Genomic DNA, 17,653 nt, shown 5'->3' with positions numbered 1-17,653 from the left:
CCAGGCTGCTCGGAAACCAGGCCCTGTCAGTCAGGCAGGGCCATGCTCCTGTGGGGGTGAGGTGGCCTAGTCGGCCCTCCCGGCTCCATGTTCGGACTTGAACCAGTCTTTCTGGATGCTGTGTGCGATGCCGTCACGTGACCTTCGTGGAGAAGGAACTGGGTTCTAAATGTGGAAACAAACCCCAGCCCAGACTGCACGGCAGTACAAGGTGGTCCTTACAATTAGGGTGGCGTTTTTTCCCCCAATATATGTGAGCGTTTACGAGTGTGTGTGTGTGTGTGTGTGTGTGTGTGTGTGTGTGTGTTGCTCATCAAGGTCAGAGAGGGCACTGGATCCTTGGAATTGGAGTCACAGAAGGTTGTGGGCTGCCATGTGGGTGCTCTGGAAACCAAACCTGGGTCCTTCACAAGAGCAGTCACAAATTGTGTTCCTTTGTTCCTGGGGTGGGCCTGAGCCTTATTTCTAACCCGGGGGCGTTGGAATAAAGTTCTCTTACCTCTCTAGAAGAGACGCCCAGGAGCGAATTGTTGACTGGAACCCTTCTTTTACCAAGAAGGAAGCTGAGGAGCTTCTAGACGGCCTGCAACAGGAAGTGTCACTCAGTCTGTCCGACTCCCCACTCTTCCCCACCCCCACCCTGGCTGCAACTTCCAGGTCCAGCTGAAGTGGGAGGGGGAGGGAGCCGATGCTTCTGAGTCTTGTGGTAATGGACAGGCCCACTCAGCAGTCGCCTCCCCCTGTCCCTCCTCTGTCCCCAATCCCTGGTCCCAGCGGAGCAGATGGTCAGGCTTAGGTTTACCCTTGTCTCTGTGTCTGCCTGTCTGTCTGTGGACGACTTTTCATGTTGCTCAAGCTGGTGTGAGACTCACTATGTAGCAGAGGCTGGCCTTGAACTCCTGATTCTCCTCCTGTCTCTAGATCTCAAGTTCTGGATTACATGTACCACTGTGCTTGGTGTTAAGGAATTAACCAGGGTTTTGTGCGTGCTAGGCAAACTCTGCCGAATGCGCCACATCCGCAGCCCTTTCTAGAACAGTCTCGTCTTCTCAACCAGAAACTCTGTGCCCGTTAGACACCAACGCCTCAGTGTCTGAACGCCACTGTCCTGCTGTTGGCTCTGTGGTGGATGACTACAGGGGCCACGAAGTGGAGCCACACAGCTCTCCTTGTTACATTTCTAGCTCATTCAAACAGCGTAGTGTCCTCAGCGCCGCCGCCGCCCCCCCCCCCCCCCCCCCCCCCCCCCCGCTCTGGCAGCACCTGTCAGAATTTCCTTCCCTCTTTGGGCCCTAATTGTTCTCCCGGTTTTATTTGTGAGAGAGCCTTGTTATGTAGCCCAGGCTAGCCTTGAACTCAAGATCCTCTTGCCTCTGCCTCCATGTGACTATTCTTTTAAATTTTTTTTCAGAATTTTTTTAAAAGATGTATTTATTTATTATGTATACAATGTTCTGCCTGCATGTATGCCTGCCGGCCAGAAGAGGGCACCAGATCTCATTGTAGGTGGTTGTGAGCCACCATGTGGTTGCTGGGAATTGAACTCAGGACCTCTGGAAGAACAGCCAGTGCTCTTAACCTCTGAGCCAGCTCTCTAGTTTCTCTTAAAATATTTTCAAGATCATTTATTTATTTATTTATTTATTTATTCATTTATTTATTTATTGTTTTTCAAGACAGGGTTTCTCTGTGTAGCTTTGTGCCTCTCCTGGAACTCACTTTGTAGACCAGGCTGGCCTCGAACTCACAGAGATCCGCCTGCCTCTGCCTCCGGAGTGCTGGGATTAAAGGCGTGCGCCGCCGCCGCCGCCGCCGCCGCCGCCGCCGCCGCCGCCGCCGCCACCACCACCACCACCACCACCACCACCACCACCACCACCCGCCGGAAAGATTTATTTTTATTTTATGTGAATGTATATGTGCTACGTGTGTGCCTGGAACTGGAGTTACAGATGGTTGTGAACCGCTGTGTGCGTGCTGGGAATCTAACCTGGGTTCTCAAGAGGAGCAGTCACGGCTCTCAATTACTGAGCCATTTCTCCAGCCCAATGTAACTATTTTTTGGGGGGGGGGCATTTCACATTTGAGGACTGAGTGAGGAGCCAGCACTGAGGAATAAGATGATAGCTGCTGGGGTGTTTTTGTTTTTTTCAAGACAGGGTTTCTCTTTGTTGTTTTGGTGCCTGTCCTGGATCTCGCTCTGTAGACCAGGCTGGCCTCGAACTCACAGAGATCCTCCTGGCTCTGCCTCCCGAGTGCTGGGATTATAGGCGTGCGCCACGACCGCCCGGTGACAGCTGCTGTTTTTTGTTTTTTTTTTTTATAAGGTACCACCCCTTCCCTGTGGGCTCTCTGCTGTTGTCACCTGACAGGCTCAGAGAAGTTCATAATGTGGCCAAGTTCACATCGCTGAGCCAGGCTGGGCTGCCAGGTCTCCCTGGCTGCATAGCCTAGGCTCTGTGTTCCTGGCCCCAAAGTGGGCTTTTAGGTCCCTGCCTGGAATCCTTCCTGTTACTTCCCCCATCTGTACATGGAGCCAACGGGGGGGGGGGGGGGGGGGGGGACACAGGCCTGTCTTCAGGCCCAGTACCCTGCTTGATGGAAACCCCTTCTTTGCAGTAATCTCAGAGCCAGGCTGGGGGGTGCAGGCAGGTGGCCCTCCGGGCCCCCATCACAAAGCTAGCAGGGAAGCCCAGCCCAGGGTGGCCGTAATGCAGGATGTCCCTCTTGGCAGGACTTTCCCTGAACAAACAGTGCCAGGAGCTTCAGGATGGTGGGGACAGATAAACAGGAAGAGGAGAAACCAAACCCCATCTTCCCGTGCAGCCTGACGCCCCTTCCCTGCGACTGTCTTGGCCTAGAGTTAGGAAGGGCAGACAGAGGCCTGGGGACTAGGCTCAGCCCGTCAGCGCCCTAGGGTCATGGTTTGTCTCAATGAGTGGCGTGAACCTATATTAGGTGGTACTCCGCTCTGAATTTGGTGCCAGTATTCCTTGCCACCCATCTGTGTTTGCTGGCCCGTGGGGCATAGGGAACAGCACAGCAGCAGGTGTGTGTGGAGAGTTGGCCGTGGGCAGGCAGGTGGGTCTGGCAGGAGTCATCTCAGTCTGGCTGGGCATCCTCAACATCATGATTTAAAATTTGTATTATTTATGTTTATGTGTACGTATTAGTCGGGGTTCTCTGGAGGAAGACAACTGGTAGGGTGAATCTGTGTCTTTATCCCTATATAAAGGGGATTTAGTAGACTGGCCTACAGGCTGTGGTCTGGCTAGTCTCCCAACAGAGAGTCTACGAGGCTGGATGTCTCATCTGGTTATCAGTATACCTTGGAATTCTGAAGAAACAGGCTCTATTTACCAGTCAAAGGGATGAACCTGCCAGCAAGAGTGAGGGCAAGTGGGCAAAATGCAGACTCTTCCTTCTCCACGTCTTTTTATGTGGGCTGCCACTGGAAGCTGTGGCCTAGATTTAGGGTAGGTCTTCTGACCTCAAATGAGCCGATCAAGAAAAGCCCTCACAGGTGTGCCTAGCTGCTTGGGTCTCACTCATAATTCCAGATGTGGTCAAGTTGACAAACAAGAGTAACCACCGCAGCGTATGAATGCTTTACCTGTGCACCACATGTTTACAGGGCCCCCAGAGTCCAGAACTGAACATCCGATTCCCTAGGACTGGAGTAATAAGCTGGCATGTAGCTGCTGGGAATTGAATCCTGGTCTCCCGGAAGAGCAGCCAGTGCTCTTACCCATCTCTGGGGCCATCTCTCCAGCCCCAGGCAGTGTTATTTTTGTCTAATGGACTCTGACCCAGAAGTACAGAGGGCTTCAGTCAAGGCTGCCACGGTGCTGAGGCTGAGGCTGGAGTCTAGGGTCTACCCACCCAGTGCTTTGATCCAGCTGCTGTCAGCTGTCGACCTGGCCTGGGCTGCTGGGAATCTCTTTCTCTTCTCTTAGAGCTGTTGGGGTGGTATTGTGAAGGGGCCAAGTCTCAGTTATATCAGGCTTTTTCTTTTGGGCCACCAACCAGCTCTTAAATCATGACATGTAGACTTATTAGTAGTTATGAATGCTCAGCCTTAGCTTAAGCTCATTTCTTGCTAGCTCTTATAACTTAACCTGTTTCTCTTCATCTACGTTTTGCCTCGGGGCTTTTAACCTCTCTTTCCTTCTGTATATCTTACTTTTACTGCTTCTCATATCTGTCTGGAAGATGCCGGCTTCTAGCCCCTGGTATGTCCCCCTCTCTCGTTCTCTCCTCTCTAGATTCCCCCTCCTATTTATTCTCTCCGCCGACCAGCCCCACCTATCCTTCTCCTGCCTAGCTATTGGCCGTCCAGCTTTTTATTAGACCAATCAGGTGCCTTAGGCAGGCAAGGTGGAACATGCAACACATCTTTACGTAATTAAACAAATATAGCACAAACAAATTAACACATCTTTACATAGTTAAAGCAGTATTCCACAGCACTCAGGCTCCCTGTTCCAGAGAAATTTTGAATCCTTGCTAGGGTGCCTTTCCACATGCTTCCCCCTCTGCATGGCCACCTGAAGGTGACTCTTGGCTGTGGCCACGCCTCCATTCTGTTGCCAAGCCTGGGCAGCACATCTCACCAACAGAGTGACGCCTGACGTCTTGGTTCAATGCCCAAGGCACTTGGGGTCAACCTCCCGCCCTCTCTTCTAGTCCCGGGCACCACGTGATTTCCCAGGAGGCTCTGTACAGCACAGTACGCCAGTCTGTTGTTCCTTCTGGAAATGATACCATTATTTTCCTTACCAGGCTTGGTTCCCTTAAGGTCTTCAGGAGCCTTCTCTGATGGATGGTTAACATCTCCCCGGCTACAGCTCACAGTCGTGGGAAAGGTGCTGGAGGCTCTGGCCTGCTGTCAGCCTCTTTGAGCCTCAGTTTCCCCGTCTGTGAATTGCGATGGCTAGGTGTCGGGGAGAGTTCGAGAAAGCCTGAGTTTTCTTCCCCTGGCTTGATGTGAAGCCGGCCGGCCAGGACTCAAGAAACATGGCCTTCTCAGGGTTAAGTCCCTTCCATGCCAGAGGCGGAAGCAAAGAGGACAGAGTGTGAAATGAAGTCACTTCCCTACCCAGGGGGCTGCCCTGGGCTTGGCTTTTGCAGTAAATCCTATTTCCTCCGCAGCCTCCATGTGCCCACACACTCCCAGCTCCCATGACCCCATGGGTCACTAGCAGGTGGGGGCTCCTGATGGAATACTGGCCTGTCTTTCATCCGGCGAGTTCCGCTTCCTGCCTGAATAAGCCATCCACCTTTCCTGCCTGGAATTCCGTCAGTGGGGTCCAAGGAAGCTGTGTGACTGACTGGTTCAGGGCTACACTCCCAGGCCAGTAGTAGTGTGAGGTGAGGAAGCTGCATGGCTGCCCTTGGGCCTCATTTCTTCTGGGGAGCTGGGGCAGCCTGTGTCAACAAGAAGGCTGACCTGGTCAGGACAACACACGAGGACCTCATGTAACCCTCAGTACCCTGCAGGAAATGGGGTGCAGAGGCCGTGGCCAGGCCTCTGGAGCAGGATAGCGCTGGCAGAGAAGTCTTGCTGACTTCAGAGTCCTGGTTTTTCCTACAGGAAGGTGTTTATGAGTCTGCCCATGGTACTCAAGGGCGGGTCCACTTCTGGGGGAGGTGCCAGCATATCTTTGGTTGATACTGAACCGTGGCGGCTCATCCCAATGGCCTTATAGGAGAAAATAAGACCAGAAGCGTAGCTCCATGGAGAAGGTCTTACTTTTAAATGCATGATGTGACACATTCATTCCCAAGCACCACAAAAAAACAAAAACAAGAACAAAAACTAAAGTAAAAACCAAACAAAACAAAACAAAACAAAACAAACCAACCAAGCAAAAAACCCCTTTACAAAATCAGAGAAGATAAAAGTATTTGGAAAGATGAGAAAAATCACCTGGGCTATCCCTGCCTGTGCCCACCCCACCCCACACTATACTCACTAAGAGCATTTTAAACTATCATTGTAGACGTGTGTATGCTCTCCTGGCCAGGGTGTCATTGTCTCAGTTTTCCAAGGCTCTTTTATGTCTGGCCCAGGGGAAGCCAGCCTGGTGTCCATTTCTGCTTTTGCATTCAGTGGGCTGTGATCTGCTGCTTGGTTCAGATGTGTGAAGAAGGCTCATCGGTCCATCGATTCGTGGGTGGACAGAGATGTTTCAGTCACCTGGGGGCACTTTTCTTTGATATTAGGTAAAAATGCTGCCAGCAGTAGATTCCATTTATTTATTTTAGATAGGGTCTTACTGTGAAGGGCTGGTTACCTGGAACTCGAAAGGTATACACTTTGAATCACGGAGATTCACCTGCCTCTGCTTCCCAAGTGCTGGGAGTCACAAACAAGCCATGGTGTGGGCATAGAGGTTGGAGGGTGACTTTCCGGACTTGGGTCTCTCTATCTTCTGGGTCCTGGGTCCTAACCAAACTTAGGTCGTCAGGCTTGGTGTCAGGTGCCTTTACCCACTGAGCCATGTCGTTGGCTCAGGAGTAGATTTTTAGAAGTGAGCAGAGAGTCTAGAAACGTTACTGATCTTTATTAAACCCGAATCCCATGAGCATGCTACATTTTGAATGGCTTTTCTGTGACTTTGTAACATCAGGTGCAGGCCTTTGGGGAAACACTGGCTTACTAGGCAGGAAGACACTGACCCCACCCCTACCCTGAGACAGTGTCTCTCTATGGCTTCGAACTCAAGAGAGATCCACCTGCATCTCTCTCCTGAGTGCTGGGATTAAAGGTGTGCACCATCACACCTGGCAGATCTTTTGAGAAGGTTCTCATTCAGGCTGGCCTTGAATTCCCTGTGTAGCCAAGGATGGCCTTGAACGTCTGATCCCCCTGGCTCCATCTTGCAAGTTCCAGACTTGTACCATCATATACTGTAGTTGGACTTTGTTGCCGGGACCGTTGGCTCCCAGTAATGACACAGAGACTTGTTATTAATTATGAAAGCTTGGCCAATAGCTTAGGCTTGTTCCTAACAAGCATATCTTTGGTGTTATAAATTCTTATAACTTAAATTAACCCAAATCTTTTAATCTACATTCTTTTATGTGGTTTAGTTACCTTTACTCTGTGCTCCCATCCTGCTTCCTCTCCATTTGGCTGGTGGCTTTCCCTTTTTTCTTCCCAGAAGTCCTTGCTACACCTCCTGCCTAGCTATTGGCCACCCAGCTTTTTATTAAACCAATCAGAGTGACACATCTTCACAGTATACAAAAAAGATTATTCCACAACAGTGCACAGTTCATGTGGTATCTGGGATTGAACCCGGGACCTTTGGCATGCTAGGCAAGCATTCTACCTGTTGAATCACATCCCAGCCTGTCCATTACTGTTACTACTGCATTTATGCTTTGAGAGCCTGTGCGGATCTTGTTTTTCCCACCAAGAGCTCTGACCTTACCACTGTTCACTCTTCTCCTTTTTGAGAACTGTGCTGTTTTCTCTCAAGTGAAAATGTACTCTTTGGACCAAAAGAGTTTTAACTCTGGCTCCTAACCAGCTCTGGTACAATATTTTTTTCACTGAGGTGAGCAGCTCAATTGGGTCAGCACACCAATATTGAAAAGCAGTGGCTCTGGGTAACTTTCACTGCCTCGTTGAGGACACTCTTAGATGATACGGGTGTTGTATGTTGTCACCGTGAGAACACAGGCCAGCCCACGCGGGGCACTGCCTCGCTCCCTGCTATGGCTGTGACATGTTTACTCACGGTGGCTTTTGCCCTACAACATACCAATCCATCAAGGAAAGCAGCATGCTTTCACATGTGTTCCCACCCGGGTAACCTGGAATGAAGATATTGGGGACCCTGGCCCCTGAGAAGCATGCTTACAGAACTGCAGTCCTGTGACAGGTGCTGGCCTCTGCCCAGTGTCTGGGCGATCTTGGTGGCCACTGCTTATCACCCGTTCCTTTTTTTCCCTGGTCTCCATTTCAATAGCAATTCAGACATTTCCTTGCCCATCATCTTCCTGTGTGTCCATGTGTCTATGTATGTGTGCAAGGCAGAGGTCAGCATTGGGTGGGTGTCTGTTTCAATGGCTGAGCTAGTCTGACTGGCTAGCAACCTCCGGGGATCAGCATCTTGGTATCTCTGGCGCTGGTCGAAAAGATGCCCTAGGCTTTTTTTTTTTAATGTGTGCTGGGCATTGAACTTGGGTTCTCTTGCTTATGCAGCAAGTACTGAACCCACTGAGCTGTCTCCCCAGCTCACCTGTCCTAATTTTTATATTGCCCCCCCCCCAAACCCAGATAGAGCACATTATACGGTCTGGTGTTAAAAATTCATTGTTTAGTTAGTTGGGGCTGTGGTGTTTTGAATGTAATTAGCCCCTGAAAGCGCATAGGGAGTGGCACTATTAGGAAGTGTGGCTTTGTTGGAGGAAGTATGTCACTGTGGAGGCGGGCTTTGAGGTCTCATATGTGCTCAAGCCACGCCCAGTGGTTCAGACCACTTCCTGTTGCCTGTGAGTCAAGATGTAGGATTCTCAGTTCCTTCAGGAGTACCATGCCCACCTGCACGCCACCATATCCCACCATGATGGTAATGGACTGAACCTCTCTGCAACTGTAAGACAGCCCAATTAAATGTTTTTCCTTATAAGAGTTGTTGTGGTCATGGTGTCTCTTCACAGCAATAGAAACCCTAACTAAGACAGGGGTGATGCAAAAATGTAACCCCAGCATTTAGGAGGAGGCATTAGGCATTTAAGGTCATCTTTGGATACATAATGAGTTCATGATACATACATGAGACCCTATGTTAAAAAAAAAAAAAATCAGGCCGGGCTGTGGTGGCACACGCCCTTAATCCCAGCACTCGGGAGACAGAGCCAGGCAGATCTCTGCATGTTCGAGGCTAGCCTGGTCTACAGAGTGAGATCCAGGAAAGGTGCAAAGCTACACAGAGAAACCCTGTCTCGAAAAACAAACAAACAAACATCAGGGCTGAGGTGATGACTCATCAGGTAAGATGCTTGCCATTGCTGATAGGAGGACTGGAATTTGAGTACCCAGTACCCAATGTTGGGTGGCTGGGCTGACTGCTTGGAAGACAGAGTTAGGGAGTCTCTGGAAAAAAGCTGGCTAACTGGACTGGTCAAATCAGGAACTCTGGGTTCACCTGACAGTTCCTGAGTCAGTCAATACAGTGGAGATCAGGAGATCTGGGTTCAACTGACAGTCCCTGAGTCAATGAACACAGTGGAGAGTGATTGAGGAAAATCACTGATGTTGCTATATGTATGCATGTGTACATAGACAATCATACTTAATTACACACATAGACTCTTGTAAGCAATAGCAACCAAAACAGACACAAAATACCTCCTCCCAGATACACACACACACACACACACACACACACAGTGAAAAAAGATTTGCTTGAACTTTGCTGAGCCTCAATACATTTCTGGTGTGAATGAGGCCGTGCATGTGGAGGGTGTAACTTGGCGATTTTTTCTTGCTTCACTGAGAGACAGGAGGGCATGACTCAAGAGACGAGGTCCAAGGGTCTCAGACAGGCTGCTGACCCACATGGGTGGGGTGTGCTCTCAGATGGGATATCCACCCCTCTGGTGTCCATGGGGGCCTCTGGATTCTGAATTCTTTCCTCACTGTCCTCAGCTGTGTGGATTCAGGGTTGAGCATACTTCTGCCTGTCATTTTTAATGGTTAGTTACACATGGTGGCCCTCTGTGGTACAGACACTGTGTCCCCCACCCTGGGCTAAAACTGCACCCATGTTGTCTTGTTAATTTGTTAATTCTCATGAGAGGCTTCTCTGAGTCCAGCCTTCTGTTCTGTGTTCCTTCGGGTGACCCCTTTGTGCCAACTCCTGGCCAGGCCCTGGGATATACCTGAAGGCTAGGCCCAGCCTCTTCCTACAGAGATGTGGGGGGCCCTCTGGGGGAGGGCAGAAAGCTTCTCTCAGTTTGGATGGGGGGTGGTGCTGGGCAGGAAGATAGGGAATGAGCAAGGCTGAGAGTGAGCAGGCTGGAGAGAGGTCCTGTGTCTTCCAGACTGCCAGCAGAGAGGCCACCCACCAGTGACTGGGATTTCCAAGACTGTTCCTGCTCTGTGGTAGGATGTGCCTCTGCTCCGTGTTTTTATTATTGATGATCCATGAAGGCCTGTTGATGTGGCTGTTCCTGGATCAGTGACTAGTGTCTTGGACTGAACTCTTGGGGCGTCGTGGGTTCTGGGAGCCGTAGTTAGGAGGAGGCAGCTGGGCAGGCTCAGGGAAGTTCTTCCTTGAGTCTCCCTGAAGTCCTTTTGATGGGAATCTGTTCTCGCCGCTTACTGAAAACAGGTGTGTATCCCATAATAGGGTCTTCCCTAGTTCTGGGCAGGCAAACAAATAACCAGAGAGGTGCAGGGGACAGGTGGGTAGGAGACTCTTGGTCCCATTCTGCTGCTCACTGTTTGAGTGTGGGCGGGTCTCTGGCTACCACTGGGCCTCAGTTTCCTCCTCTGTAAACAGAGAACAGAATGGAATCTCAAAAGCACCTTTGGCTGCAATTCTAAGATACATATCGGTGGCTGAAGGAGAGACTGACTCTTTTGTGAGTGTTCACACACATTCATATTTGTGCCTGTGTTAGGAGAAGGGCCTGGGAAGGAAGGGGACAATCTGAGCCCATGCTTTAGGGATAGACCCAAAAGTGTGTGTGTGTGTGTGTGTGTGTAGGGGTGTGTGTGTGTGTGTGTGTGTGTAGGGGTGTGTGGGGACTAGAGTCAATCTTGGGTGGTGTTCTTCAGGCGTGTCTACTTCTTGTAATAGTTAAAAATATGCAGGCGGTGGTGGCGCACGCCTTTAATCCCAGCACTTGGAAGGCAGAGCCAGGCGGATCTCTGTGAGTTCGAGGCCAGCCTGGGCTACAGAGTGAGATCTAGGACAGCTAGGACTACATAGAGAGATTCTGTCTTGAAAAAAAAAAAAAAATTGATGTGTATGTGTGTGTGTATGTGTGTGTGTGTGACTGAACCATCTTCCCAGAACTCCCTGTCCTCAAAGTTTTATGATTCCACTCCAGCCCTTTGGTCCCCCAGCAGGGGAACCCTGTAGCTTGGTGACTTCCCTGTATTTGTTCTGAAGCTGGGGCAGATGTTTCCTGCAGCTGGCCACTCACTCAGCCACTGTCCTCAAGATGGATCAGGCTATTTTTAGCTCTATTGTTAAGGCCTGGGCATCTGCTTCCAGGAGCATTTGGGAGGCTGTAGCCCTGGAAAGGACACTCCCCCCTCCCCATCACGCTCTGTCTCCTGGCAGTCCGTGTTTTAGGCCTCTCTGTGTCCCTTGAGACACTGAGTGGCTTCTCAGACAGTGAACGCTGCACAGTCAGTTTGTTCCACCCGATGAATGGGACAATAGCCCTCTGTTCCTCATAGCGCTGCTCTGGAGCGGTGAGAAATGTGAAATTCACCCAGCAAGAGACATTTTGAAACTACATGTGTCAGGAGTTCGAATCTGTGGGCCGCTGTACTTAGAAACACCAAGTTGGCTGTGTGGGGTGTGGGGGTGTAGACTGGGGGGCTGATTAAAGGTACTGGGACATGGGCTGAGAGTGGCTAGGCGTGGGCATTTTCTAGTGGCTGTGGGTGGATGAGATGGAGGGGGTGGGGGTGAGGGGCAGGGTGGCACTTCTTGTGTGGAACCCAAGAATATCAGGGGCAGAAGCCAGGAAGCTTGTGTCTTGGGAGGGGTGATCTGTGTAGGATAACTGTGAGTGTGCTTGAACAGCATTTATTATTATTATTATTATTATTATTATTATTATATTTATTTATTTTGAGATAGAGTTTCTCTGTGTAGACCAGGCTGTCCTGGAACTCACAGAGATCTGCCTGCCTCTGCCTCCCAAGTGCTGGGGTTATAGGTGTGTGCCACCCCCACCCGGCCAACACCAAATTTTGAGGTTTTTCTTTTTGTATGTTTTTGTAACTAAAGTGCACAGTTTTGGGAAGGGGCAGCCTTATGCCCTCGTATCACACACAGTCTGTTTGTCAGCCTGCAAGCTTCAGGTTGGACACCCCCTGTAGCCCATGATAATTCTTCGCCGGTTGTGGCCCAGGGAAGCCGAAACAGTTGGCCATCCCTGCTAGAGTGTCTTCCCCTGAGGGTCTCTGGAGCAGGTCTGGGAACCAGGGGCTCTGCACTTCTGCCCTGAGCCAGAAGCCAGCTCAGTGGTTCTGCATGTGATTGGCTGCACCCTGCACGATTGGGAAGTGTTGGTTTTGCATGAATGATTCAGCTGTCAGATGACCAGACGCCACCCATCTGGTCTCTCCCCTCACTGTCAGTGTGGAAACAAAGGTGGCCCACAGAGAAGGCGAGGCTGACCCCAAGATCCTGTCAGGAGGTCAGGGACGAGGGTGGGTCAGTGAGTAAAGGCAGCTGTTGCTAATGATGCCAGGGCCCTACTGGGAGAAGAAGAGAACCAGCTCGCACAAATTGCCTTTCTGGCCTCCACAGGAGCACCATGGCATGAAAGTGCCCCACCACATACACATACAAAATAAAATACATTTTAAAAAAGTTTCCTCGGACATGGACAAAAAAACCCCTTCTTAGCCGGGCCTTTAATCCCAGCACTCGGGAGGCAGGCAGAGCTCTGTGAGTTCAAGGCCAACCTGGTCTACGTTGAAGTTTCCAGGCCAGCTAGTGTCATGGGCCGTGACATTAGGGCTACATAGTGAGACCCTGTCTAAGGAAAACAAACAAACAAATATTTAAATATAAAAAAGGAACAAAAGCAAGTCGAGGCTGAGAGAAGCTTCTGTGGGGCTTTTCCAGTTATTCTGAGGCAGTTGCAGTCTGGTTTGCCTATAATCTTGTGAGAAGCCGGTGTATTTTATTTTATTAGATTTTTTTTTTTTTTTTTGAGACAGGTCTTATGTAGCCCAGTCTAGCTCTAAACTTGGAAGGTAGCTGAGGATCACCCTGAACGTCTGATCCTCTGGCCTCCACCTCCTAAGTGGTGGGATTACAGATGTGCACCACCACCCTTGGTTTATGTGGTGCTGAGGGATAGAACCCAGGGCCTTGTGCGTGCTGGGCGAGCACTCTGCTCCCTGAGCTGCTGCTCTGGCCCTAGAAGGGGTTCCGAGACAGGGTTTCTCTGCGTAGCTTTGCGCCTTTCCTGGAACTCGCTTTGGAGACCAGGGTGGCCTCGAACTCACAGAGATCCGTCTGGCTCTGCCTCCTGAGTGCTGGGATTAAAGGCCTGGCTAAGAAGGGGTTTTGGGAGTTTGGCTTACAGGCTGTGGAGGAATGAGAACGGACCATGGGGGCCCTGCAGGGTTGCTGAAGTCATAAGTGGAGCTTGAGTATAAGGTGCTGCCGACCCTCTGAGGCCCGGGTGGCCATAAGGGAAGTGGGCAGGCGGTGCCCTCATAGCCTCATGGGTCCCCAAGAGAGTCTAGGTTTCTGCTGACCCTAAGGCATCTAGACTGTCTCTGCCCTGTTGTCTGAGGTCATGCCAATACTCAGGGGGGCTGCCGTGGGCAGAAGCCAGATAAGCAGCTGCTTCTCCGGAGTCTCTGGCTCTTCTGGGAAACTGCACTGCCTACTACTAGCACTATCTGGAGCAGACCTGCTTCGCTGGGGGGGCCTCTCTCTCTCTCTCTGGTGACCCCTTCTTGCCCAGCAGAGATTTTCATGGCTTACAAGGACCCTTGGAGGGACATCAAGACACTCTGAGCTCCTCTGTCTTTTGGGAACAGCAGAGGCCAGGGTTTTGTTTTTTTTGTTTTTTGTTTTTTTCTGCAGCAGGGAATGTGATACCTGCTCAGGAGGGGGAGGTTAACTGACGGTAGGTTCATGTCTATGCCTCTGCAGTTGCCCCCAAGACCCCGGTGGGGGGTGGCTCATGTGTTCTGTGATCACCCTCTGCTGTGACTCCCTCCACCTCAAACCCTGAGATGAGAGCAGACGCACAGTCTACCACGCAGCCTGTCCACCAGCAGGGAAGGCTGACATTCTCTTGCATGAGAGGCCAAGCTTTCATTCCTGTGACCATGTGGTCTGTGGTCACTGAGGGTCCAGCCTAAAAATAACAAGGTGCATTAGTCAGGATTAGATGTGTCTGTAAGTCATAGGAAAAGCCCAATAACAGGAGTTTATACAAGATGGAAGTTTATTTCTCTGTCCCTATCCGAGCTCAGGGCTTTGTAGATCACACCTGCTGGGGTGGCTCTACTCCGTGGTTCACCTCCGGACCGTGGATGGCCACTGTTCCTTCCTAGGTTGCGGCTTCACAAGCTCTAGGCTCGACATGGCTGCAGAATGTCTGCTGTCACATCTGTGTCCCAGGCCACAGGATGGAAGAAAGGAGGAAAAGCTCTCATGTGGAAGGATTCTGGAACTCGGCATGTGATGCTGCTAGAATCTAGTCACATGGCACAATCTACAAGAAAGATCTTGGTCCTGGGTAGCATTGTGCATAGGTAGTCATTCCTGCTCTTCCTGGGGGAGGAAGGCATTCTGGGCATTTAAAATAACTTTAGAATAGTATTTATTTATCATAGAGAGCAGAAACCACAGCATACGGACAGCATTCCCGTGGAGGTCCATGGACAGCTAGTAGTAGGTTTTCTCCTTTAGTGTGTGGGTCCCGGGACTCAAACCCTGCTCCTCAGGCTTGGCAGCAGGTGCCTTTTTCTGTTGAACCATCTCATTGGCCCTGACTGTGGACATTTTGATCAAACTTAAGGTTGATTTTAGGCTGAGAACATGAGTGAGTGACAGCTTCAGGGTGTGAAGGTCTCTCAGGATTTCCTAGGTAGGTCCATCTTGCTTTTGAGAACCAGCGAGCCACATCCCCCATGGCCCAGGCCAAGAAGGACCTCTAGCTGACCATGAACTTGGGTTTTTTGTTTGTTTGTTTAGATTTATTTATTTTGCTTTATGTGTGAGTGGTTTGCTTGCATGTATGCCTGGTGCCCCCAGAGGTCAGAAGTGGGTGTTGAATCCTTCGGAGGTAGAGTTTATAGATGGTTGTGAGTCACCATGTGACTGCTGAGAGCTGAACCTGGGTCCTCTGCAAGAACAGCCAGTGCTCTTAACCACTGGGCCATCTCTCCAGTCCCTGCCCCTGAACTTATGGTCCTTCTGCCTCCACCAACCAAGTATTGGGATTACAGCTGTGTCCCACCCTGCCTGGTTTATACAGGGTGCTGGGGCTGAAACCCGAAACTTTCACAAAGATCTAGGTTCAACCCAAGTGCCATAAAAACACAATACAGGGGCTGGAGAGATGGCTCAGAGGTTAAGAGCACTGGCTGTTCTTCCAGAGGTCCAGAGTTCAATTCCCAGCAACCACATTGTGGCTCACACCATCTGTAATGAGATCTGATGCCCTCTTCTGGCACGCAGGCATACATGCAGACAGAATACTATATACATAATAAATAAATACATCTTTAAAAAAACAACCCACACAATATAAAAAAAAAAAAAAAAACAACCCAAAACAAGTTAGGAGAGGTAGCGGCTCTCTCCTTCCCAACCCTCAGAAGGTTGCATTTACTTTCCAGTGGATACTATCCTAGTTTTGAGAGGAAGGGGTGGGGGTGGGGAGGATCCGTGGGACTCTGAGTTGGGGACTCCAGGTGTCGGACAGAGAGGACACTCCCGTTACTAAGCTGAGTCATTGGGTTGCCCCTCTTTGCCTGCTCCATTGTTGCTCTGTAAAGCACCTCCTAGACTTCCTTGTTGGTCAGTGGAAAGCCCGCTTGACTGTAGCAGTGGACTTCCACAGGGGGATTGTCCCAGCAGGACCTAGAGCAGGAGGAACTGGGGCAGTAGGGAGGCACCATGACCTTGAAACTCTTACCACAATTACACACACACACACACACACACACACACACACACACACACACACACACACACACACAATTCTTGGAGGAGCCAGGTTAGGTGTGGGAAATTTAAGGGCAGTGGACCAGTGAAAAGGAAGATCTGAGCCCTGGCTTGCACATTGGTGTTGAAGTGAGGCGCCAGTGTCTAGTGTCTGTTGTCGAACGCTAGCCTTGGCTCCATGACAGTGACCTGCCTGGCAGGGTAGGCAGTGAGAGATGTCTACTCTGAGCTGATTCCTTCTAGGAACAGTTTGGTCTTCTGCTCCTTCTCTGAGGCGGGCAGCTGGTCCTGAGTCAGGGAAGATGCAGGATGGCTCCTGCTGGGAACAGAGAGAAGCAGCTTTTATGAGGCCCTAGGGAGGCTGTGGGAGTTGAGAGACAGGGGAGTGTGTGTGTGTGTGTGTGTGTGTGTGTGTGTGTGTGTGTGTGAATGTGAGATCAGAGAGGCTTCCTGAAGGAGTTGGGCATCTGTTGGGTAGCATGTGGGGGTGTGTGTCATGGGAGCGGCCCCTTAGGCTGAGATGATTCCGTGGCCCCTGGTTGTGGGGGCTTGGTGCACAGTGCTCACTGGCCCTGAGAGCTCAGTTTACTTCGCTGATGTCTGCTGGCCCAGGTGCTGTCCTGGACAAGCCAGGACAACTCTGTCCTCCCAAGGTGCCACTGAGCCTCCGTGCAGCCCCCAGCCCCTACACCCTGCTTTCGTTAAGGTTCTTGCCTTTTCTAGATTGCCCCGTGCTGCCGTGAAGTAACAAAAGTTGGCCTCTGGGGCCTGGCTTTCTCCTCCTCTTCGTATGACTGTGACTCTGTTACAGTGATGTGTCTCCCACTATGTCACCATTGCTGAATGAGTCCCCATGGCACAGATCTACAGGGCTTTGTTCCTCGGTCACCAGCTGATGGGTATTAGTCGTGGTCTCAGGCACTGGCCATGTGAGTCCCCAGGGTGTGGAGGAGCCGTTCTTCAGGCTTGTTCTCTGGTAGAGCCTTTTAAGTGGAAATGATGAGTCACACTGATGAGGGGCCTGCGCTTACCTTGGTAAGAAACTTCAGGACTTGTGGGCTTGTGGTGGCTCACGATTTTCTTCCCAGTACTTGACGGGACAAAGCTGAGGTAGGAGATGATCGTCAGTTCTCCAGGACTACATACCGAGTTCCTAGCCAGCCCGTGCTACATAACAAGACCTTGTCTCAAATACATAAATATCAATCAAATAAACAAAACTACAGAGCCGGTTTTTTTTTTTTGGGAAGTAGCCACAGGACTTCACTTGGCCAGCTGTGTGAGAGCCTGGGAATTCCAGGGCCTTGATGATTGAGTCTTTGGAAACGTGTCATTGAATGTGAGTGAGCACTGTCCTTGTGTATGCTTGTTTCGATGGGTGCACGTCCTCACGGCTCGTGTCCATCTTTAAGCAGTTCTTTTGTGTATGTGTGTGTGTGTGTGTGTGTGTGTGTGTGTGTGTGTGTGTGTGTGAGTGAACTTCATATGGAGCTGTGGGATTTAGTGCCTCTTGGGTAGGTCAGGATTAAACAGGATAATACAAGACAAATTCCTGGCCATCAGGAGATCTACCCATTCCCCCTCCCCATTGCCTGAAACCATTGGATCTGTAGACCAGAATGAACCTGTCTTCCTCCATTGACTACCCAAGGTATTTTGTTATTCTAACGATACAGCGTGTTGTTTACATACCTATGCTAATGGACTGCCTAAACAGGCTTGTTTCATGCCCACCCTCCCATCTTCCACCT

This window comes from Onychomys torridus, chromosome 18 (assembly GCF_903995425.1).
Source record: "Onychomys torridus chromosome 18, mOncTor1.1, whole genome shotgun sequence".
Lineage (NCBI taxonomy): Eukaryota > Metazoa > Chordata > Mammalia > Rodentia > Cricetidae > Onychomys > Onychomys torridus.
Note: the sequence above shows the minus strand (reverse complement) of the source record.